The 25,727-nt window shown below is 42.6% G+C and overlaps 1 protein-coding gene across 2 annotated transcripts in view; it reads right to left on the bottom strand.

Annotated features, from left to right (window-relative positions):
• The window catches only part of FAM107B (family with sequence similarity 107 member B), a 70,858-nt gene that overhangs the window by 34,349 nt on the left and 10,782 nt on the right, over positions 1-25,727 (bottom strand). The window contains exon 2 of one of the 2 annotated variants that reach the window (XM_055332581.1): positions 6,224-6,454. The exons of the other annotated variant lie outside the window; for it this stretch is intronic. The gene's annotated coding sequence lies outside the window, so the exon portion shown is untranslated. The remainder of the gene's footprint in view (positions 1-6,223; positions 6,455-25,727) is intronic. 2 annotated transcript variants of the gene reach the window in all.

Genomic DNA, 25,727 nt, shown 5'->3' on the forward strand with positions numbered 1-25,727 from the left:
AGGTATGTAATGTTTGTAACAGGGCAAAGTAGTCAGGCCTAACTCAAAGCCAAGACAATGAGAGCAGAGAGCTACAGAGGACTCAGCGCAGTGGCAGGAGTGTGCCAGAACGACCATCAGGGTAATGCTCATTTACAAGGCAAGGAAGATCTCTACCACCAACAGCACGAAGGCAGGAGGGAGCCTCAGTGGGTAGTGCCAGAGTGGGATGGACTGGGCCCGTTGGGGGGGGGGGCTGGCAGAAATCCGAGGGCAGGGCCTCAAATATGCCAGGAATTCTGCTGAGGGCAATAAACCACCTTACAATGCAAAGCAGGATTGCATTAACATCAGTTTTGGAAACAGGAAGTACTAGTATCAAGTAGCTAATAAGTGTCGACAGAAGTTTTCAAAATAGAGTTACATTCTCCCTTTCTTTCCTGTCCATATGCATTGGCAAATGCCATCCGCTCCATTTCCTCACAAGAAAAGTGGGTAAACAGAGGCAGACTCACAGGCTCAATGGGCCTGTGGACCTCAATGGACCACTCAATGGACCTAACCAAAACACATCAATCAAGTTTCCAAGTTGTTGAAAGATATGCCAGTACATACACCATCACCCACTTCTGATTCAGGCCATTTTTTAACACAAAGATCGAGTAACTGTGTATGTATGCTCCTATGGTGTAACAAGGGAGCAACCAATGTCAGAACGCAATCATTAGTTGTTGTAGCAACAGCAGACAACAATGCCTGCTCAGATTGGTAGTTAGAAATTTACCTGTTTCACATTATACATCTATCACTACTTACTATAAAAACCACCTTCTGAGTATTAGGTTATCACTAGCTTGCCATACCAAGGGGGAATATAACCAATGAGCCTGACTTGGAGAAAAAAAAAAAAAAAAAAGCACTGAAAGGTATTAATGACATAAATTGAATTTATGAATGTTCAGAAAATAAGACATTGTTCCTATAAAGCCATTTAATAATCTCAAGAGATACATTGTTTTCAGACTTTGGAAAAAAATTAACGATGAAACTAACTGCCAGATTACTATTATCTAACAAAAGCAGTTTACAAATACATCTATTATGTTAATTAAATGAAGTACTGTGAGCTTAGAACCATTAATGTCACTCCTACTGAAGTTATCATTTAATGCCTGATTATAAAATAAACACAAAGTATCCTAGACTTTATTTGTCTTTAGTTTCATTTTGCCTTTTGTGCTTTTTTAAAAAATAAATTCTGTTTCCACTTCATTAGTAAGAAACAAATTTTGTTTTCTCTTAAAATGGTTCACTGCAGAGATAGAAAGATTTGACTCCAGGACTTGGAAAAATTGGACATTATTATCCCCATTACATCTGTTACTGACCCTTTCCTTTATAATTACCTAAAACACTCTTTGTCAGAGGGCACAAGCTCAAGCCTCAGAAGTGCCTGGTCCCATTCCCAAGTCTGTCGCCCCAAAGGCTTGTGCATTCAGAAAATGATCATGTCCCTTTGGGTCAGTTTCCTCACCTGTGAGCTCCAACCCAGATCAGAGGTTCTCAGCAGTCAGGACAGTGTGATCTAAACCTGAGACTTACACACACACACACACACACACACACACACACACACACACTGTGCTGGGCAACAAAGTCAGGCTCCATGAGACAGGTCTTTCAAAGCCACACACACTCCCCCATCCCCCCCAAAATGAGAAATGTGAGAAATCTGCTCTTTACGTATATCTGCAGCTATAATACAATTAATAGGGTGACCCCTAAAATACCTATGACCCATAAGGAATGCATATTAAAGCTTGAGTATGAAATGCAGCCCCTCATTGCCACCTTGGGGCTTTCAACAGTCAGAGGTGATCTAGCAGCAAGAGAAAGCAAACTGCAGTAACACAGCATTACATTCTCCTTTTTCAATACTCAATGTAAACAGTTACCACAAAACACGACTTGATTAGTAACAATTATTTGAAAATGGCCTTCCTAAGAGTCCTTCCCTGTCATCAGAACTGACAGATTTGAAAGTCAGTAATTTGATATCAGAGATCTACAATCAAGGAGTCCACAATTACTCCTCTCCAAGCACAAGATCTACAAGTGCTGATCACAGAGTTTCTGCATTGTTCTGGCTCAGCCAGGATGCTGTGACTAGAGAAGGAAACACACCAGTCAGCGCTCTGCAGGCCAGACAGCAGCCTGGACACAAAATTCTCACCCATCGAAGTCCTGACTCAGAGTTCTGCTCTTGACACAACAGAGCTGTACAGGACCTCTGACTTGATTAGCAACCCACCATGTGTTCTTCTCGATGGGAATCTACAGACTGTGTCTGGGCCGCAGCCACCAGCCTGGCTTCACTGGCAACAATGCAGTTTCAGGGGAAAATCTGCAAAGGCCACTCTGGCACTGCCACTTCTCAGACATTCTCAGATACCAACAGTTCCATAGCTAAAAAAGGAGTGCCAACATTTTCATTATTAAAAAGAGAAACGTCAAAGCAGGACACCTGCTCTAAGAATGAACCTTCTTCCCAGGCAATTATCTTAAAAGGTAAATTAGGTCAAGTCCCTGGCACAGTAGCTTCTCTGAACCCCTGGCAGTGGCCCTCACAATCCCTACCACATTGGACATGGGCCTACGCCAAGCTCTTCCCTCACCTTACTCCGTGCACTCCAGCCACGTTACCCATCCTTCATTTCTTACCCAGCTGAGTCTTCGCATAGGCCATTACCCCAACCCTAGAGAATGCCCTCCCAACCCTTCCCCAAACTCTCCTTATGCTGGCTCATCCTTGCCCTTTTTATCTGCACCTAAACATCATCTTTCCAGAGTGCCCCATCTAACAGGTCGCTCCACCATCAGTCTTTGCCCTAACCAATGGGGGAGCTTGCGTCTCCCTCTCACAATCTGGAATTCTTTATATATTGCTAGATATGTTATTTGATCATCTCCCCTCTAGATACAGAGCTACCTAAGGGCCACAGCCATTTCTCTTGTAACCACTGTATCTCCAGGGCTAAAAAATATACTAAATGCTCAATTATCATTTGTTAAGATGATTCAATATCTCAATAAATTTTGCATGGAGAAAAGATGCAGCCCATAAACATTTTTATTTGTCGTAAATTGGTCAGGGTGGAAAAAAAAGTTATTCACTGGTATTGAGATAAATTAATTTCTACTCTATTTCTCCCTACTAAATACCCACCTGTGGTTGGGTCTGTGCTCTACTGCAATTTCCTGATTAAAATGAAATTTTGAAAAAAAATATTTGAAATTTGTAATAGGAACTATATTATCAGTGATGGTTGGGTCTCAGGTAATCTATAGAAATACTCCTCCTACTAGCTTCAATTTATTCAGTGCTTACTATGTTCCAGACACTGTTCAAACACTGTGTAGTTCATCTTATGTAACCTCCAAGACAGTTCCATGAGAGAGGTATTCTCATGCCTAAGGACAGAGTAGGAGCGGATGCACAGCGACTTAGCAACTAGCTCAAGGTCATGCTGCAGGAAGAGGTGGGTTGGTCGGGTGGGGCGCTGTGAGACCTGGCCTCCTCACTACTGCCCCATCTTCTTTTTTTTTTTTTTTAAGATTTTATTTATTTTCGAGAGAGAGAGAGAGAGAGAGAGAGAGAGAGAGAGAGAGAGGCGGAGACACAGGCAGAGTGAGAAGCAGGCTCCATGCAGGCAACCTGATGTGGGACTCGATCCTGGGACTCCACGATCACGCCCTGGGCAGAAGGCAGGCGCTAAAGCATTGAGCCACCCAGGGATCCCTGCCCCATCTTCTATCCCTCCTAGAGCAGTCCACTCCTATGGGAAAGAGAGACAAGGTAGAGCTTTCTCTTTTCGTTTTGGAACCAGGCCATTTTTTGTTGTTGTTTTCTGGGGGAAAAAAAAACAAAAACAAAAACAAAAACTCATCTTGTGACCCACTTGGCCTCAGTCCAGCTGATTCTATCCTAATTCCTCCAGCTAGCCTCCCCTATTCCCAGTGTCTCCTACTTCCCTGACCTGCTCCTTCATGCATCTCTATGCTTTGGAATTCATCACACAGTCCAGAACTACTTTCTGCCCCAGCCTGTGCAAGTGTGTGAGTGCTAAGTGTGCCCACGCAATCACATGTGCATATGCAAATCCCTTTCCAAACTCCAACTTGTTCTCTCTAGCTTTTAGAAGTCGGAAGATAAATAAGTCACCTAAACTATTCATTCTGAGGTATAAGAAGAGGTAACAAAAAACTCCTTGACCTTCCTAGCGATGCTAAAATACATAACATAAAAGGTTACGTGTTCACCAAGTACAGTTTGAATTATTACAGAGCCAGAAAATGACCAAAATTAGGTGGCAACTTCAAGAAGTGTTCAGGATGATAATTAAATCAAGTGGCCAACTGGCAACCCCACTCACCTGACTGTGATTTTTCCTATCTATGATCCCCTGTTTCCAAATCCAGAGTCCAGGCTGCTCATAACTATATTTCTGGAGAACACACAGGGAGGAATGGAAAATTGATGTGTGGAAAGAACACTGAACAGAGGATTCTAACTCCAGTGTTTGCAGCTGGAGGCCGCCTACACTTTGTTGCTGAATTTTTAAAAACACTTCAACACCTTAATAATATGTGCTGCCAGGTATAATAAAAGTGTACCCAAAGAGCTTGGATTCTTAAGCTGCCAAGAGCTAAATGTGAAAGGAAGCCTGAAGTAGCAGATGAAGATGTAAGAGAGAAAAAACCCTTCAACTACTGAGTTTTTGTACAGTTCCCATTAGAGAGTAGCAAAATAACGCATCCCCCAATAGGCCATGCTGACTGCTTATTTACATGTGAACCACCTGAACTACCAGGACCTCCATTTTCCTTCAAACACTCCACAACTGTGGTTTACAACAATGGCTCGCACATTAGAATCATCCCAGAACTTCAAAACACAATTCCAGGGTCTGCTCCATTAGAGAACCACGAAAGGAGAATCAACCATGATCAGCCACTCGTCGTCCAATAGGGCCTGTCCCAACATGTAACCATTTAAAGAGAGAGGGCTGGTCAGGATTCCAAGAACCAACTAGTCCTCGAGTCTCCTCTTCCTTTCCCTCCAAGACTAACCACCTGAACCTACTATCCATCCATCCATCCACCCGTCCCTGAGCACCTCTTGTGCCAGCACTGTGTACCAGAGACACGTAGCCGACCACACTGGCAGACCTGCCCTCAAGGACTTCCCATCTAGTGAAATCACACCAGGGAGATTTAAGTTAACCTATTTAAAAAAAAAAAAAAAAAAAAGGCAGCTAAAAAGGTTCCCCCAGTTTCCAGCAGTTTCATTGAACTGAAGTCCTTTTAAACCACAGCTTCTCATTTGATCCTCCGAAAAGTGTTTTGTTGCATTGTGCTGTGCTTCAGCTGGCAGGCCAGGCACTACCCAATGGATTGCTCTACTCAATGGCTGGATCCAGACAATCAAACACTTATTTCCTCAGTGCCCCTGACTGCACCCACATCCTCAGGATGACTGGAATGTTCCGAAGTCAAGTTTGTCCCATTACCATGCTGGGTCTCATATGTTCTCTTTTTCTCATGGTCTATCACAGGCTTGGGGACATATAAAAGACCTCCAAAAATCCCTCTTAAAGAGCATTTAGTCTTTTTGTAAAAACTAAACTAAGATATATAACATATTAATATTACATACTGATTCAGAACTAAACTGTGGAAGGAGTAGGGAATATTGATTACTTAGGGTGTGAGCACTCCATTGAAGCAAGCTCTGAAAGAAGGGTTTGGCCAGGCATAGTCAGCAGTGACCAAGCAGGATATTTTAAGGAGTACCATGAGCCCAGGGATGAGAGAAATAATGGAGACATCAGCCTGACTGAATCAAGGAGGACTCATCAGGTCAGCGCAGGAAAGGCTATATACAGGTAGGAACAGTTCAACACGGGGCTCTGAATCAGATGTGGTCCTATGACCCTGTAAAGACAGGTGTGGCATGGCCCTGAAAAGGAAAGGAGTAGAGCACAGATGGAAACTGTCTTAGGCACATGGATAAGACAGCTGTCATTAACTCTGATTCAGCCTATAATGAATATCTGACACACCAGTTATTTTCAACAAGAAGGTCATCAAAGTGGTTCAGAACACTTCCATTCCTACTATTAAAAAATCAAGCCAAAGTATGCCAGAGTCCAAATATTTACAAACTAGAAAATCAAACACCGACCTCCTGAGCTTTTTCGTGCTCCATCTTCACCATCTGCAGAGGACACTTGGTGTTCTGGGAACCACTGACAGACATAGACATGAACAAACAACTATCTGGCCATCCATGTGTAATTTTGTTCCGTGACATGTGACCATCAACTGTGTGTCAGGCATGGTGTTTGGCACAGTTTGAATCAAGGTCTAACAACAGCAAGCCTTTCATCCCGGTCTTTCAAAGAAGATATAATACCTGGAAAGCAAATACAATCTGTTCATAGCAGCCCACAACAGAGATTCTGGTGAGTTCATTCTTCCATTCATTCACCATTTATTTCATGTTCATGAAGTAAAACCAGACACTATTCCATACAGTGTGGAAGTGGCAGCAAAGGACACAAAGCCCCTGCCCTGATGAAGCCTACATGGGACAGAGGGGTGGGCAGGCAGGCAGCCGGCAAGCAAATAGAAAGGTTGCATTTATCAGACAGGAAGTAAGTACTATGGAAAACACACAGAGGTAAGGAAATAGGTAGTGTTATTCTGGATATTTGGGGAAGACTGCATTGAGAGAGCAGACACTTGAGTGACATTTGAGCAAAGAGCCAAATGAAGTGAGAGAGCAAGCCAACCTGCTCTGTGGGGCCAGAGTTCCACTCCAGGCACAGGCAGAGTTATGGGCAGGTGCAGGTGCAGAAGCTGAGACCAGACAGCCAGGAGGCCTGGGTACAGCACAGGTAGCAGGAGTGGCACAGAGTGAGCTGGGAGAGTGGTCAGGAACAAGATTATGGCAACAATACGACAGGCAGGCAGCAGTACAGCACCCCAGCAGTCTACAAAGTTTATGGTCATGGTAATACAGTAATAATAAGAGTCTTCATTCCTTCCTTAGAAGCTACAGATCCTTCCAAGTCTGGTCTGTTACACAAAAGATGAAGACGGATCTGAGAAATAAATTCAATGCAAAGAGCAGTTTCAATAATAAAATGAAGAAAAAAGTATTAGGTATATTTAGAGCATTCCCCAGCCTCCAAAATGTTCAACTCAAAAATTTGATGGAAATCAGAATACTTCCAATTTAATGATGGCTTTAACCATTAGGGATGCCCACAAGTAGAACATTCTCAGCTGTTTTATAGGCAGAGGATAGAATGGTCTTTTAATGTAAAACAGTATCAGAATAGGCACTGACATAGTTTCCCATTACAGTTTATACTTCAAAGTGAGCTGTGCCTTAGTAAACAGTCTTGGGAGAGATTGCAAACACTGCATGTCACTAACATATTACCTAAAGCCACAGAACTGTATGCTCAGCTGGAAATATCAAAGGGCTGTTCTCATCTTTAAGATGAGAAGTAGAGGATGCAAAGCTGCTAATTTCCTGCTTTGTGGATGCATTGTAGCTTCTGTAGACATCTTAATAATCACTTAATTATATCATAAGGAACATAAAACAAAACAAAAAAAAAATGCCAACAGGATGAGGTCTTCCATTTTCAGAAAAAAAAAAAAAAAACATCAGCAGATTTGGATTCCTGTCCACAGACTGAGGACAAAAGCCTTAAAGCAGCAATATTTTAGGACAATACTATTTCAGGGACATAATAGTGAGCAAACATCCTTTCTAAATCCAGGGGTAAGCAGGGAACTAATCCCTAGACATGGGCTGCCCTCTACATTTCTATAAAGCCACTTCAACTGCTAGCCATAAAACCATAAAGACAAATGTGACAGACACAACAGTGACAAACTACTCAGAGGCAGTAAATGAGAGGTTAATTACATGCTGATTTCTAGGATATTTCTCAACTCCGTTCTATCACCTAGGACAAGATCCTTTTGCCATTCTACTTAGATAGAAATAGAACTTGCCTGGGGTGCAACAGAAATGAGAAAAAACAAATTATGTCCCTGCTATATAAAGTTCAACAACTAATACTTTTCTTGAATAATTCCTGAATAAAGTTTCTTATAAACCAATTAATTTCCACTGAAATAAAGAGGAAAAGTTCTGAGGCTTAGAACAGCCAAAGAGGTTACACTGGTCTGTTAAATAAACAAAACTTAACGGGGTGAAATAGATCCTGCTACCACTCCAACTGGAAATACCAAAGTGTTTCTTATAAAAGGTGGCTTATGAATGAGGGAAATAGCTTAATAGACGTACTTAGTCTCATTTTTAAAAATCTTATTTTCCCTTGGTTTTAGAAGCAACGTGCAGATTATAGAAAATTTGGAAAATACAGAAAAGTATAAAGAAAATGAAATATCATCCATGAACACATCCCTAAACATATCCTTATTTTGCTATATTTTCCTTTCAATTAATACAAACACACACACTCTTCATTCTTCAGCAAAATCAGGATCATGAGACAACCTATTCCATTGGTAAACATTTCATCTGTGATAAAATACTTTTTAAATATGGTTGCATAATATTCCATTACACAGATGTGTGGTAACTGACTTAACCACCCCCCCCTTCCTCTTCTATTCACAATGCAAGATAAATTAATGAATTTTAAGGTAACAGATTTGGTAAAAGATCTATATTATGGTTTCAGAATCTACATCATACCTAACCTTTAAAAAACTACTACTAGTTATGTTTTAGTGTAGTATCAAAGAAGAATACCCACAATTATCTGAAAAGGTTATTTCAGGACTCCTACCTTTTACAATTACACATCTGTGCAAGACTAAATTTTCTGCACACTTCTACCCAACTCATTTACAGACCGCAGGGCAGGCAGACCAGAGAACCCACTACTTTTTATTAAAGCTATTATGAAACAGACTGCAAATAATGTGAAACAGTGCCACTCTTCTCACTAAATTTTTTGGGGGGGTTGGAAAATACTTATTTTTCATCAAAAAAAAAAATAATTGCTAGAGACTGACACAAATGTAAAACAATGTCGTTCCTGTCACTACTTTTTTTGTTCCAGAAAAGTTATTTTCATTACAAATGGTCTTTTTGTTAAATGTTAACGAGTATATTGTCATTTTTAAGTACGTTTTTTAAATTTTTTTAGTTTTAAGGTCTAATATAGTAAATATCAATACACATTACAATAGAAAAAGTTCTTTGGAGGTCCTCAAACACCTTTTAACAGCACAAAAAGGTCCTGACATCAAGAAGTTTAAGAATCCAGGGGATCCCTGGGTGGCTCAGCGGTTTAGCACCTGCCTTTGGCCCACGGCGTGATCTTGGGAGTCCTGAGATCGAGTCCCGTGTTGGGCTCCCTGCATGGAGCCTGCTTCTCCCTCTGCCTGTGTCTCTGCCCCTGTGTGTGTGTGTGTGTGTGTGTGTGTGTGTGTCTTTCATGAATAAATAAACTAAAATCTTAAAAAAAAAAAAAAAAAAGAATCCAGGGCTGTAGAATGAAGGATCTCTTTAACAAGTAAGCTCATGTATTATTTTGTTTGCTTGTGACTGATTTCTGCTTAAAATGAGATTGCTCCATGACCTTTGAGAGATTTGTCGTGTCTGCACTGAGTGGAATTCTTCTTCTCCTGGCCCACATTGAGTCTCTAAATAACTAGGCTCCCAAATACTTAATCCATTTCAGCATTGTATTGCCAAATATTTTCTTAAAGCAGATAGTGCAAAGAAAACAGAACTCCAGAAAGAGATATAGATCTCTAACGACAATTACTTCTCCACTTGCTGGTTAAACACAATAAAACAAAAAATTATCAAAATACATCTGAGGTAAGAGCAGAGTGATTCAGATGATGATGCCTAAGACACAGTCATCAACTGTTTTTACTTCCTCTTACAGAATTACAAAAGCAATTCTGTGAATTGTAGAGACCAAATTATACACACATACACCCTTCTAACCAATAGTGCCCAGAACTCCATGGAAATAAGAAAATATCCACTTAGTTTCCATTACAATGTTACTTTCTAATCAACAACAATCCAAAGTCCCAAAACTGTTCTAGCATTACAGATATTCCTAGTATCTCAAGAACTGCAATGCTACTCTGCCATTGTTCTGGTCTTCCATAACATTTGGTTTTTATAAAGAAAATGATCCCACTTCAAAAAATCAGGTTGAATATAAAAAAGCCTTTCATTAGAATATATATTTATCCAGTGTGTAGCAAATGCCCAGCACACATCAACACCAAGAATAAAGCAGTGAACAAAACAAAGCCCCTGGTCTCATGAGGTTAATATGCTAACTAATGAAGCAGCAGCAAAGTGCATTGGGTTTTAAGAGCAGCAGCCTGGGAAACCCTGAGAACAGGCCACCAGGATGATCTTCGGGATGAAATACAGGTCCAGCAACCAGCCCTCTGTGGGCATGCGGCAGTACAGATCTTGAACATAAGTTTAAGATTATTCAGAAAAAGGAAAGAGCTCGAGAGCAGGGGTGTATATGTATTGAAGTCAAAACTCACCTGGGGAGACAGTGAAGCCAGACACCAAAATGGAAAACACTGAGAGGAGAAACGAATTTGGTGGATCAGAGAACATAAGAAGAGTTTTAAGATATGCTGCATTTCTGATGCTCATAAAGCATGTTAGTGGACATATAAAGGAGGCACTGAGCATAAGTGCTCAAGCTGGGGAGTCAGATATAGGCTAGATACACAGACTTGGGAACCAAAAACCCACAGGGTGGGTAAAGTGGAAGAGCCAATGAGGGAGATTGAAGGGGAGTATTCAGGAAAAGAAGGGAATCCAGGAGAGAGCAAGGTCTCAGAAGCTCAGAGACAGGTTGCACAGAGGCACACCTTCTCAGCAGTAGTAATCTCTGTCAAGCAAAAACTGTGAAGTGGTCAATCAAGAACACAAAGAAACACCCCCTGGACTTCACAACTGGGAGAACAGCTTTTCTGCGAGGCTGGCTCTGCATGCCTGGGCCCCAGACTTGCCTTAATGCTTTGCTGTCACCATCTTGAAATTCTTAATAATTTTTGAACAAGGAGCCTCACATTTTCATGCTTAAAATGAGCACTGAACTCTGAACACTATACAGCTAATTTTGCCTTTGAGATCCATTTCAGTGAAGTAGTAGGGATTATAAAAAGAATATAGTAGTTTGTTGGAGTGAACAGAAGAGAGCCACTTGAGACATGTGGTGTGTGGTGGACACACTAGGGTGGCCCACACCAACCTCTCCTGGTATAATCCCTTCCCTCTGGGTGGGGGCAGGACCTGTGACTCACCTTTAACCCACACAATACAGCGAAGGCGATGGGATATCACTCCCATGATTATGTCTTGCTGGAGTCTCTCTCTTGCCAGCTGTGAGGAGCTGCCATGAAGTCGGCGGAGCCCCAGGTGACATGGAAGTGCAAGAGAGACCTCTAGGAACAGAGGGCAACTTAATGCAACTTAATGACTGGCAAGGAAATGAATTCTGCCAACAACCTCAGTGAGCTTAAAAGCAATTCTTCCCCAGTTCAGCCTCTGATGAGACTGCAGCCCCATACACACATGGACTGCAGCCTGAGGACAGCCTGAAGCACAGGACCCAGATAGGCTGTGCCTGGATTCCTGACCCACAGAAATGGTGAGATAATAAATGCATGTCACTTTAAGGCACTAAGTTTATGATAACTTGTTATGCAGCAGTAGATAAGGTACAAGTCAGAAAGGAAAATATCCTCTTGTGAAGTTTAATCAAAGAGGAGAAAGTAGTAGCCAAAAGAGGAGGACATGGGGGAAGGGATGGGTTTCATGGTGTTTGCTCTTTCTATTTTGGTTTTAAGATAGGAGAGACTTGAGTATTCACAAATCCTTATGCGACAGAATAACACAATGAACTGGGAGGAGGCGCTAACCAAACACAAAAAGCACAGTGAGCTCAAAGGTGCCAAGAGGTATGACGGTTACTCAACAGGTAAGGCCTGGGAAGGAAACCAAAGGCCCTTTGCCTCCTCTCACACGGTCCACAAACAAGCTCGCTCTCCCTGTCAATTCAAGCCCAGGTTTCATGACAGAAAATGGGACTTTGCTCTCATACCTCATGGGTGCTTCTACAGTTTCCCATGACAGCCTCAGCTCAGCCCCAACCACAAGCTGGAGCTCATCAAAAACCAGAGCACAGAAACTGGAGCAGAAACCCCCAGCAACTGGGTCCATTTCCTACAGATGCAGTTCCCGTCAATAAATATTTCTAAATCAGTTTTATTAGCTACAGAAAGAGAATTCTTTTATCAACTAAAGCTTTCAAAAGTTAAGCCTGTATTACTTCAGCTGGGCATTTGTCTCTGCTACTCAAAATTTAATTTATATATAAATAAATATGAATGTGCCCAAAGTAGATCAGGATCCTATGTTAATTAGCATAGCCCATATTTTTTCTCAAGTAAAAACACACTTGCAGGAGCACCTGGGTGGCTCAAAGGTTGAGCACCTGCCTTTGGCTCAGATTGTGATCCCAGATCCTGGGATCAAGTCCCACATCAAGCGCCCCACAGGGAGCCTGCTTCTCCCTCTGCCTTTGTCTCTGCCTCTCTCTGTGTCTCTCATAAATAAATAAATAAAATCAAAAAAAAAAAAAAAAAACAAAATATACTGCAAATGCACCTATCAAAAAAAAAAAAGGAAAATAAACCAAAAAATTGTGCGGGGCGGGGGGGGGGGGGAATCTGTCCATCTACATCAACTTTACATTGTCACCAAATATTTGTACACACCTATGCCAGTGAAGAGTGTGGTGAAGTAGCATATAGCATGGAAAGTCAGACCCACTGTGAAAATTACAGCACAATGAAGGAGAGCATTTGCGTCCCTTTTCTTATCAGATTGGTACTAGCAGAGACTGAAAATACTATTTCCTATTGGACACCCAAGAAACCATCCTTCCTGATCCCAACCAGGGAAGAAGCAGCAAATTAAACTCAGAGCATATCAGAGCGTTCTGTTGTTGCTGCGCACTTGTGTTTTTCACATCCACAGTTACTAGGGAGGAGGTGAAGGCAATGAACCAAACAACTTCAAATCAAGTGCTATTTTGCTAAAATGCAATATTTCAAAATACACATCAGTCCTATAATTTTCACTGGATAGTCACTTTTTTTTTTAACCAGAAGTATGTATCTTCAAAGAAATTGCACAATTTAACCATCAGGATCCCAAACATGGAATAGAGGACAGATAAATACATGGAGATAAAACTTACTGGACACAAAAAAAGGTATTTTAAAAAGGTAAGCAAAGTACAACTCATCCAGAGTATGCAGAGACGGTTGGGCATCTGAAGAAATCTTAGGGGGTAAAAGTCTATGACTCTAAGAGAGACAGCCTCTTACAGAGCTCTCTCCCTGGCAAAGATATGATATGATGTCCAGAACTATAACAAGAGGTGATTTTTTTTATTTGGCCTTGTATCATACAGGTCTGCTATTCTGTTAAACACACATATTTAAGTTTATACAGTTTCTAGTCCTTCAGGACTAGATGATTCAATAACCCGTGGGAAGATCTCAAGGTTTATTATTACTTCAGATACACATTCTCTTGTTTATGCTTTACTCATGCTCATTCAAAGCTTTGAAAAATCAACCTCTAGTAAGACAAAGTTGCCCAGGAAACTGCCCTATACTTGTCACCTAATTCAAAGCATAAGCAACAAAAGGTTATTGAGAATGAAGGCTAAACTCTGGATATTTGCAGGCTCCTCACTCAATACAACAGATTTTTAAAAAAACACTTGCACTACCAGATAGCAGTAGTACCTTTAGGGGGAAGAAAATCCCCCCAGACAAGACTTTACCACCACTACCTGTCCCCCTACCAAGAAGCCCTCTTTCTGGAACTCAAAAGACAGAATTCAACTTCAAAGGGAGACGCTGTGGCAAATCCAGAGAGCAGGAAAGTTGGCATATCCATCTGCGTGTGCAGATGAATGACCTCATGAGGCATAGAAACAAGAGCAAACAATGCAAAACAAACTGTTCCAACTCTGGTACCAGTTACTGACCTTCCAGACCAATGGAACATGCTATCTCATGCTGAACATCAACTACTCTGCTCGAAGGCAAATACCCTCTATACCCGTTCACTGAAATCTAATAACAAAGGCAAACACTTCCACCTATGAATCAGCGTCCTCTCTGAGTGCTGTGACAATATACATTTATAAACAAGTCAATGCCTGTGCACAGTCCCCAGTCCAACATTCATACACCTTAATCATGCTCCAGTCACCTCTCCAACAGCTTATAAATACCCTCTCCAACTACAAGAGGCTGGGGTTTAATACTCATTATAACACCACGGTGATACCTGTAGCACAGATGCTTTAAGACACCTAAAACTTGCACTTCTAAGGATAATAATTCAGGACATGAGGGCCCACTTATGAAATGTGCTCGGAACTTTCTATTTTGGGGGAAGTGTTTAAGATAATGGAAAAATCACAACCAGGGGAAGAAGGGCCTTGCGCCGTCCCAATTCTGTCCAACTACCTGCGTGAAATTCTGGGCTGGGAAGCATCCACTTCTCCAAACCAAAGAAGTTTCTTTTTAGGCCTATGTTATTAGGAAATATCAAATCTAGACCAAGGTGCAGGGTGTGAAAATTACAATTGCAGATGCACACACAAGACATATTTAGTGACACCTGCTCCCACACCAAGCCCAGCACATAACAGTGGCACAGAGAGAACCAGCGAGGCTCCATGGACAATCCCGAAAACTGTTTATAAACCATGCTGCTTGGCTCATATCTGATTCACTAGAATTCCTTCCAAGTGCATCACTGTGGACATGAGTCAGTTGATCCTTCCTGCTCCTTCTATCTGCCCCTCCCATCACAAAGGAAACACTGCACACCTCCCCATGTGAAAAGTGTCCTAAGACCTGGTAGATATTTAGGAGTTCAACCCCACTCCACCTGTGAAAACAAGGGTTTAATATAACAGACACGTTTCAAAAAATGGTAATACCTAATACAGCATACATTTCCTATCACATTTTATGTTATAAATGTACTGATTGTGACCCACAGTATAAAACAGAGTTAGATCCATCAAAGGATGGATGTGTGTACAAAGTGTGGTACAGACATATGGTGGAATATTATTCAGCCTTTAAAAGGAAGAAAACTCTGACACCTGCTACAACATGGACAAACCCCAATGACCATATGCTGAGTGAAATCAGTCAGACACAAAAAGCTAAATACCATATGGTTCCACTTACATGAGGTCTATAATACTCGAATTGGGTTGCCAGGGCTGGGGACAGGAGAGAATAGGGGATTTGTGTTTCAGGAGTACAGAGTTTCCATTTGAGAAATGACAAAGTTCCGGAGATGGATGGTGTGATGGTGGCACAACAATGTGAATGTACGAATGTCACTGAATTGTATGCAGACACTTAGCTGACTGAGCCGCCCTGGTGGCCCCTAAGTGCCTATTCTAATCACAAAGTATAAAATGTTTTGTTCAGGGTGCCTGGGTGGCTCAGTGGTTGAGCATCTGCCTTTGGCTTGGGTCGTGATCCTGGGATCTTAGGATCGAGTCCCACATCAGGCTTCCCAGAGGAAGTCTGCTTCTCCTTCTGCCTAGTCTCTGCCTCTCTCTGTGTGTCTCTCTCATGAATAAATACACAAAATCTTTAAAAAGAAATGTTTTTGTTCAGATGGGTGCTAAAAAGGACAGCCTTGTTCACAAACTTTAAGACTATGAAAAATTTTAACAAAGGAAACAAAAGAAAAAACACATTTGCTTTCTATTTCTACAGGTGTCTTGGAAAAATTCTGGTACCAAACAGCAGGAAAAGACCCATTTTTTTATATTATGCACAAAGTTCAGGTTAGTAAATAAACTGATTTTCTAAAACAGAAGATACTTCTTTCATTGCTTATGAAACAGTTACCATTTGACACGCTAATTTTGAAAACTAATTTATTAGAATGTAAGCTTCTCAAAAGTAGGTTCTGCTATTAAGCATAAACCTAAACCTCAAAAAAAAAAAAAAAAAAAAAACCTAAACCTCCATAGCAACTAGTGTAAACCTTGGAACACAGGAAGGAACAGCATTACTGAGTGAAAGGACTCAAATCCTCTGGAAATAGCAATGTTTAAGAAATTGTATTTTAATATTCAGAAGCTAGTTATCTGTTTTCCCTATTACAGTGCATATTCCTTTGAAAGCCTCCTAACTGCAAAGTAACCAAAATCTTACAACTAGAATAATCCAGATAAAGCCAGAGAAATTCACCTAAAAAACCCTACCCTGATTATTTACCTCCTACCTGACTGGCCACGACCCTAAAATTGCTTCCCTGAGCTTATCAGCCAAAGAAATGCAAACTACCTAATAAGTAAACACAGAAATTTTTGTTAGCAGCATTGCCCAAGTAGCAACACACAGAGGTAACAGTCTCAAAACCAAGTTGGCTACTCAAAACCTCTCATTAGGAGATGAAATGGAGATAAAATTGTTTTGTCATCCCCTGGTTCCTCTCAAAGATATGGGGTACCTCAAAATAAGTCCTATGTGCAACTAAATACATAGAATTTAAAAGTTAAGGTCACACTACAGAAGGAACAGCAAAAGTATGAACAATGAACAACAGTGTGAACAATATCCCTTATCCATTTGCCCAACCCCAAAAAAGCACATGGAACACATAGCTATTTTCTATTTAAAACAAAAAACAAAAACAACCTGTTAAAGGCCAAAGGCAGAGGATTATGCCTGGCCTTTAATTCACTGGCCTTTAATTCATTTTAATTTACCAAAAGGAAACGCTAATGTGATCCTCATACTTGGCCTCCCAAGATCCTGACTTCATACCAAGATGGAACTTAAAGTAATGTATTCTGCAGAATTTTCTTCCCAAATATTTTCTTCCTTACTGAGAAGACAAATGATTTTTGTTATACTCCGTGATTAAAACCTCAATAACCCTTATCCTGCATTGCTCGGCAGAATGAGAAGGCATCACATCCAGGGGAAGGACACCTGGGGTTACAGCAAACCAAGAACAAAGCAGAGTCCCTGTTGCTGGAAACACTGGTTTCTCAGCCTTTATGTTCTACTGGTGTTGCAAGGGGAGGGCAAGGACAGGAAACAGCGGAGCTCATGACGGAGCTCATGACATAACTGTCCTGCATCTGGCTAAGTGGTAGCAGGACAAACAAAGCAGGGTGAGATGGTACAGGTCAGGGGCTGATTTCCTAAGGGGTGATGGAGAGGCCTCAGAGTATCTGGGATGAGCTTTCCAGAGAGCAGATCTGGAGAGCCCCATAGGCCCTGGGCAAGCGTGTGCTTGGCATGTTTAGGAAAAACAGAAAACAGGCCAATGTGGCTGGAGCGAGGGAACGAGGAAAGTGGTTGGAAACTAGGTTAGGGGGATGGCAGCAGCCAGACCAGCTTCTGATTCACTCCAACACTTGGAGCAATGGTTGATTCAGGGATCAGAGTTCTACACCTCTGAATGCAGTAGAAATCAACCGGCCTGACAGATGCTCAAAGTGATCCACTGACCCAGCCTCCTAAGGCCATCTGGAGGGTTCCCAGGACTGTCTCACTTCGGCTTCACCTGTAGGCATCGGCGCACGGTGGTATTTGTGAACCAATGCCCTGTTCCTGTAAGAAGACACACAGCAGGGCGCTCAGAATTAATGCTGGAGACTGTGTAGGCTCCTTGCCCTGGCGGATGGTTTCCGACCTGGCATACTGCCCACACACTCTTTGTGACAGCAGCTGAAACTCCAGGTTATGGTGTGTTAGAATAAAACTCCTGTCATCTTCATCCCACCTGTCACAGGTTATCAAAGAGATGGGGTTTTCTGGGACACCCCCAACCTCAAATACTCTTCCCTATCATTCCCATAAATGCATGCCTTATTCTCAAACAAATTACTCTGGTCATGATTAGAGAACACACAGTGACCACACCTCTAGGAGACAGATAAAAATTCTTCTAAAAACAGTACCAGAATGTTGAGGCTTGCATTATTAACATTCCCATGTTTTTTAACATTTGCCTGAATGCTTACTACATGCAGGCACACTGCTAATGCACTGGTTGTATTTCTGTAAGACTCTATCAAGCCTATACTGTTGTTATTCCTATTTTATGATAAAGCTAGTAAACTAAAGACCCAGAGGGTGGGCCCAAGCAGTCTGATCCCAGAGGATGCCAAATCACACTGCCTCTCTTTAAAGAAATCGTACAGTGAGAATTCACTCATTGACCAAAGTTACCCACATCCTTTTCCATTTAGCTAAAAATGACAGTCTTGTGTCTTCTTTAAGATCTACAGTCAGTCAAGACTCTTTAGGGAGATATATATAATCTAGAGCTAAAGAAACTACAGAGAAGAATCCACTGCTCATTAATGACAAGTGACATGAAATGCGGAACCACTGTGTGGACCACAGACCTCCACAAACAGGATGCAAGTTCACGTTCCTGGGCACCCACCCACTAGCCACCCTCCTTCTACATTTCCGCATCCTTTCATCTGAGGAAGAGCACAAGCTTCTCGTGTAGTTAGTAAGTTAGTTAGTTAAAACAAGGGGTCACAGGGCAGCCCCAGTGGCTCAGCTGTTTAGCGCTGCCTTCGGCCCAGGGCGTGATCCTGGAGACCTGGGAGTCCCACATCGGGCTCCCTGCGTGAAGCCTGCTTCTCCCTCTGCGTGTGTCTCTGCTTCTCTCTCTCTCTCTCTCTCTCTGATGAATAAGTAAATAAAATCTTTTTAAAAATAAATAAATAAATAAGACAAGGGGTCACAAAGTTGTGGCCTGACACACCACCCCACCCAAAATTGCAAAGACACGGTACATGGGGGTGGAGGAAGAGGCTCAGCCCCACCAACCTGCACGTTCAGTTGCCAATACCACTGCCACGGAGGAAGGGGAAAAGTTCATAATGGAAGTAAGCAACTGATGCAAAGGGAAGGCAAACACACAAACCTGTACCATCCACTTACCAGGAGGATCATCTCTGTTATCTCAACATGGTTGGGATTCTCTGCAATTATCACAAGGCCAGTTCTTGAGATCTGGGGCTTGGGGACACAGCATCAAGTACAAGACTTTCCCCTAAAAGGATCTGTCAGAGGTGCTGTTGGTGTCAGGGAAAGAGGTGGGAGGTTTCAAGGCCAGTCCTTAGGAGGGAGGATTTTAAGCACAGGAAATATGGGACTTAAATGACATAAAACCATATGTAAAAGGATGCCTTTGAAAAGGAACTCCTAGCACTCATGAGATCTCAATGCTGACACACAGTGAGCCTGAAACAAAGGCTGAGTAAGAGGCCACACACACTTCATGCGCTTCATGAACGGCATGACTGAAGTTAGCCTTGGCTTCTACGCAGCCTGAAGCCCATCCATCAGTCTGACCTGGGAACGGCACAGCAGCACATAGGAAGAAGCACTTGGAGGCCACGATTAGGATGACAGGGGCCCCATCCTCAGTTTCGGATCAGAGATGAAAATATGCAACTCGTGATAAGTGACGACAAAGAAACCCAAAGGAGGAAAGCACTTCCCAGCAGGGGCAATGTGCAGTGAGCTCTGCTTTCTCATCCCAGGGCACCCAAAGGCCCGGAGCCTTTCACTCCACCTCATCATAAATGAAGCTGTCTCAAAACAGGACAGTACACTGCGTGATGCTGGCATCCACATCAAATAGTGCTCAAGGAGCTTCAAGAAAAAAACATTCATTCTTCTTCTAGGGAATGAAACTCTTACCAGAAGGGACAGAGAACCCATGCCAAGGGGAACAGGAAACACACACAGGACGCCTTATCAACAGCACCAAGATGGCCCCAAGACCTGCTTACCTCACTCACCCCCACCACCCCCTCGGGGCCCCAATTGCCAGGCTGGCAAGACTTCTTCCCAAAGCCCTTCTAATCAGGCCGACCAATAAAAGGAGGCCAAGCATCCTTTCCTACCTCCCTTCCTCTCACTAGTCCTGCCGCTGAGGTGTTATGTGGAGCTCATGCACTGTGGGGAGCCCCACAGAAACCACAGCCCCCTAAGGAGGTGCAGCCAAAAAGGTGCAATTAGGGTACTGCCAGGTGTGATTGTATTACCAGGTACAGCACTAGTAGCTCACTCCTAAAATAGTCGTTGAAAACAAACCCAGAGTGAAAAGAATGCTGAAAAATGTAATGTAGAATGTTCTTCAGAATCCAAATAATAAGCAAAGAGATAGGAGCCAACCTCCCCCAATGAGGCAGGGAGACTTGGGATTCCCAGAGAACCTTATGTCAATCAACCTTTTGATCAAGGATCTTTATTCAAACACACAACAAACACTTATCTGCCACCAAGGATATGTGCCTAGGGAAGCTAAATTATTTGTCAATGATACCAGGTCACTGTGGAATCTGGATGAAGGCTCTACTATTAACTACACATGACATAAAAGACATAAACAAAGCTTAAACCAGACAAACAGATCATCCCTATGTAAGGGGTACCTGGTGAGCTGCTCTACTGCCATTAACCACTGACCCTGGAACCCTCAACTAGCAGTCAGTTCCTGCATTTACAGGAGCCCAAGACCCACAAATGAACAGGCAACAATCCTTACTCAGCATCCCTGCCAAGTAACTCTTTGTTACTGGTGACCTAGTGACCTGATTTTCTTCTCTGGCTGAGATTCCCGACTCACTCACCACATACTCCTCACTTACACTCCCATGCTGGACCACTGAAATTCTACCTTCTCTGCATAACATGTCTTTGTTTCTAAAAACCTTGCCTGTTCACACATTTTAAACCTCTCTTCACATTGGCCATTGGTATGGGCTGGATGTTTCTATCTCCCCAAAATTCTGACGTTGAAACCCTAATGCCCAATATGATGGTACCTGGAGGTGAGGCCTTTGGGAGGTGAATGGGATTAGTGTCCTTGGAAGAAGAGACACAAAAGAGATGACTTCTCTCTCTCTGCCAAGTAAAGATATAGCAGGACCGCCATCTGCAAACCATGAAGGGGGCCCTCATCAGACACCAAATCTGTCAGCATCTTGATCTCGGCCTTCCAGCTACCAGAACTGTGAGAAATAAATGTCTGCTGTCTATGCCACCCCATCTATGGTACATGTGACAGCCCCTGGGCTGACAAAGACAGCATATCCATACCTTTGGGTTCAGTTTTCTTTCTTCCAGCCAATGTTCTCTCTTCCACTCTCCCAGGGTGGGCCCCTCACCTAGAGCTTCTTAACCCAACTCTCTTCTCTACCACGATTTATAAAACTGACTCAGCACTTCAGGTACAGAAGGTCCACTAGGATGATACAGGTGAATAGGGCACTCACCCCAAACCTCAGGGAGACTCTGAGTCCAATGGAACTGAACGGTTTTATTCCACTGGGTGGATGAAAACAGTCCTGTATAAAGTCATATCCAGATACCAGCTTGAGGAGAGCAGGCAAAGTAAGAACGCTAACATCTCTTAGCACCTACATGCAGGCACAGAGCCAGGGGCTTCACCTGCATTACCTGCCTGAAATTCCCATGGTAGAAATGAGAAAACTGGAGCTCACAAAGGTAAAAGAACTTACCACACACCACCAAGTCTACCTAAAATAAGGCACATGCTCTTTCTAATATGCCAGGGTTGGAATGAATACTAACCAACACTTTAAAAAGCCTTGCAGGGGGGTGCCTGAGTGGCTCAGTTGGTTAAGCATCTGCCTTCAGCTCTGGTCATGATCCCAGGGTCCTGGGATTGAGCCCTGCATTGGGTTCCCTGCTCAGTGGGGAGCCTGCCTCTCCCTTTCCCTCTGCTGTTTCCCCAGCTATGCTCTCTGGCTCACTCTTCCTCTCTCTTTCAAATAAATAAAATCTTTAAAAAAAAATAAAAATAAAAAGGCTTGCAGGGAAAGGTAATGTGAAGGGCATTCTTCCACAATCATAGAAAGAACTCATACATTTGTTCTTAGAACTATATTCTCATACACTTATTTACAAAAATACGCTCGTATATTTATTTAGAAAGAAATTATATATGTATTTACTCGTAGGAAATTGCCTGCACTACAAGTCAAAATGTGAACAGACGAGAGTTCACAAAGATAGTTCTCCTACATTCAAATGAGTCCCTAGGCTTTCGCAGTGTTTCAAGTAACTACACTTAATGTTTTTAAGACATTAGTCGAAACAAGATATAAGAATGCACACATCCCCCCCCCCAAAAGGGCAGTTTTTTACGATGAGAGAATTGTGTGAGTTGCTTTTCTTCTAACATTCTTTTTCTGCCATAAAATTGTCACCATCATCCCAGTATCTAGGAAGTTTCGATCTTGGGTTTTTGTTTCTATTCCTCAGCAGTGGCAACAGGCAACAGGTGCAGTAGGCAGGGTGACTCAAGGTGGGTGACACGAAGGAACCTGTATTGACTCAGGGAAGGAGGAAAGAGAATTCAAGTCCTATGCACACACTCAGGAGCTGTGAGATGCTGGTCTAGTCGGCACTCCCGGGCTTCTGCTTCCCAGCCAGAGCTCCACATCATGAGGCCTCATCTCCCAGTCAATCCCACGACAACATGGGCTCACGACCGGGGTGACCACACTTCCAAGAAACAGAGGTTAGGTGTTTAAAGATTAGGGAGTGAATCATCCATGAGTAAAAACTCATTTACCTCCATTTAGAGAGTCATGTTCATCAACAAGAGGTTCATAGAGGGAACATCTAATGTTTTACAGTTCTCCTGAAGAGGCTATAAATAGGAGTGTATGAAGTCAGGCAGCTACGGCTGACTTAAGGCTCACTGAGAAGCACATGCATGCAACATGTTCCAGACTCTATTTGTAAGCTGGTTTGTTTCTAGCAAAAATGGAAAAAAAAAAAAAAAAAAACCAGCCTTGTACATCCAATCATTACAGATTTCAGCTGTACAAATCAAACAGGAAGCTCATGAAAAATGCAATTTAGAAGCATTTAAATCAAACAAAACCCCCCAAAAAGACCTATTTTGGGCATATATATGGACAGCTGCAAAGCCAACTGTGTTTTTGTTTAACTGCAAATTGTTTAAAGCGACCAGCGGAGCACAGTACGAGAGACATCCAAGTGGACATTTCCCTGGACGTTACCAAGGTCTCCACGTTTCCCCTCCCTATGGACTCACCTAACACAGACCAACCAGTCTAATAAATGCCTCTGTGACACCCACACCATGCTCTGTGGGGACAGTGTGGACAGAGAAAGAGGGGAGTCTTCCAGTCAGAAGCAGCAAGAGGCCAGTGCTCAGAAAACCAACACCAAACACAATCTCCCATGTCTAGTGGGCTGACTACTCACCAGCATTGCCTTCTGCCCACCACCCCTCGCACAATGGTCCCCACAAGAAGAGTCTTTTGATGAGATCTGTGCCATAGGACTCCTAGGGTGTAACTGAAGACAAGAAACAAAGAGGAGGAACAGGAGAGGAGAAAACTTCTGCTTCTCAGACCCCACCTCCAACCAGTGCCTCAGGGATGTTTCCCAGCGCTAAAAGATGAGGGGCAACTGGTTTTAATTATCAAAGGAATTATACCTTTACAGCTTTGGGTGGGCACAGGGTATTCATCAAAGGAAAAAAGCCCTCCATTCACACCTACCCAGACCTCTTCTAAGAGTCCTGAACCATCTACCACCTAAGAGCTCCACATACTAAGGAGCCAAGTAGAACCACTTGTTAAATAAGCAAAGCAATTATTTAAATACTGATTATGGCAAGTGCTTCATTTTCCATTGACCATATTTACAATAAATTAGAGCTTATAGATTTTTTTTTTTAAATTTTATTTATGATAGTCATACAGAGAGAGAGAGAGGCAGAGACACAGGCAGAGGGAGAAGCAGGCTCCATGCACCGGGAGCCCGACGTGGGATTCGATCCCGGGTCTCCAGGATCGCGCCCTGGGCCAAAGGCAGGCGCCAAACCGCTGCGCCACCCAGGGATCCCGAGCTTATAGATTTTTAATATAGATCTTTAGAGTATATGGAAGGCTCTAGAGCAGTAATGTTATGGGCCACAAGGAATAGAGCATTCCTTGAGTGAATAATAATAAAGTTTAAAAAATAATAAAAAGGAAGAAATGAGGAAAAGAAAGAAGGGGTGAAGAGAAGGGCAATGCCCCAGGGTGGATAAGCATGCATTGTCTGTAGCAAGTGTATGGAATTCTAGTGATCTTGGATCAGTTACTGAAGGTCTGTATATACCAATGTCCTCTTTGGCAAAATACAATTGTGGGATGGATGAGGATCCAAAAAATGATGCACATAAAACATTCAGCATGTGTGCAAGAAATTAAGTATTAGCGACCATCATTCTGGATTGAGTTCAGTTCCAACTCCACCAGTAATTAGCTGTGTGGTCTGAGGCAAGCTAGTCGCCAAGTCTGAATGTTGGCTTATTCACAAAATAAGTGAGTCTGGGTTAGATGATCTCTGTGGCTTCTCCAAGCTCAAATCCTCTCTGACAACGTGATGTGCTTTACCAGGTCAAACGCCTTTATGCTTCTAGTACCCACACCTTTCTTTTGGGATTTATTGGTCCCAGCCATGACTGGATACCAAAGGTATGGTCACAAACACAACTCCCCATTGTGTGACTGTGCTTATGGGAATCCTGTTTTGTGATGATCCCTCTCACAAGTGGTTTCCAGGAACACACGGTGGCAAAAGGAAGGCCTGCCTGTGCTAAGGAGGAATCAATAGATTTCCATTCCTGTGGCTTTCAAATGTTGGGGCTGTCCCCAAATCAGGATGTGGTGTAATGTGTCCTGGTGTGGCTTGGGATTGGGAGTGAAGGAGCGTGTATATGTAAATTAAATTCATTTGCTGTAACCACCCTTCTTCATAAAAGGAGCTCTCAATTATTTCCTGCTGAAAACACTGCAAGAACCTATCCTTTCTAAGCTTAACAATGAAGTCGAAAAGCAGCCACTAAAAGTCCATTTCTCTTAAATCTGGGTGGAACAGAAACTATTTCAGATTTATCATTCTCCCCTCACTGTTTTAAACTCCTCAGTGGCACCTCTTCTAAGGAAAGACAGGGCTTTAACGTCCTTACGAAGCAGGAGATTTAAAATGATTACTGAAAAGGATAATCTGTCATGGTGCGCACCATCACACGGGATTCTGTCTCATAAACCCACACCATAATCTCCTAATTTAGGTGGTGGCCAGGCATCCACATTATGTAAACAACAGGGCAGATCTTAATGCTGCTGCTAAGCAAGACTACAATACAATTAACCTGACGGAGTAACACTCGTAAAAAAAAAAAAAAAAAAACTGCAAATGGTAATCAGCTGTACTGACAGGAAGTATCCGAGATACCTGGAGGAAACCAGACCAATCTTTACTTCTCTATGAGTCATCTGGATGTCCCTAGGCTGCATCAACACCACTGGTATTCCCTGACCCCTGGCCCGTTTCAATTCTGCCTCACTCTCCCTAACCATGTCCATGAAGAAAGAAGAAGAATCAACAACCTGTCCTGAAATCCTTAGTTTGGGTAACAGTCCCCAGGGGATGTTAGCAGACATCAGGGGAGAGGAAGATAAGAAATTCACGATGAAAGGATTAAG

The sequence above is a fragment of the Nyctereutes procyonoides genome, unplaced genomic scaffold (genome assembly GCF_905146905.1).
Source record: "Nyctereutes procyonoides isolate TBG_1078 unplaced genomic scaffold, NYPRO_anot_genome, whole genome shotgun sequence".
In the NCBI taxonomy this organism is placed as follows: domain Eukaryota; kingdom Metazoa; phylum Chordata; class Mammalia; order Carnivora; family Canidae; genus Nyctereutes; species Nyctereutes procyonoides.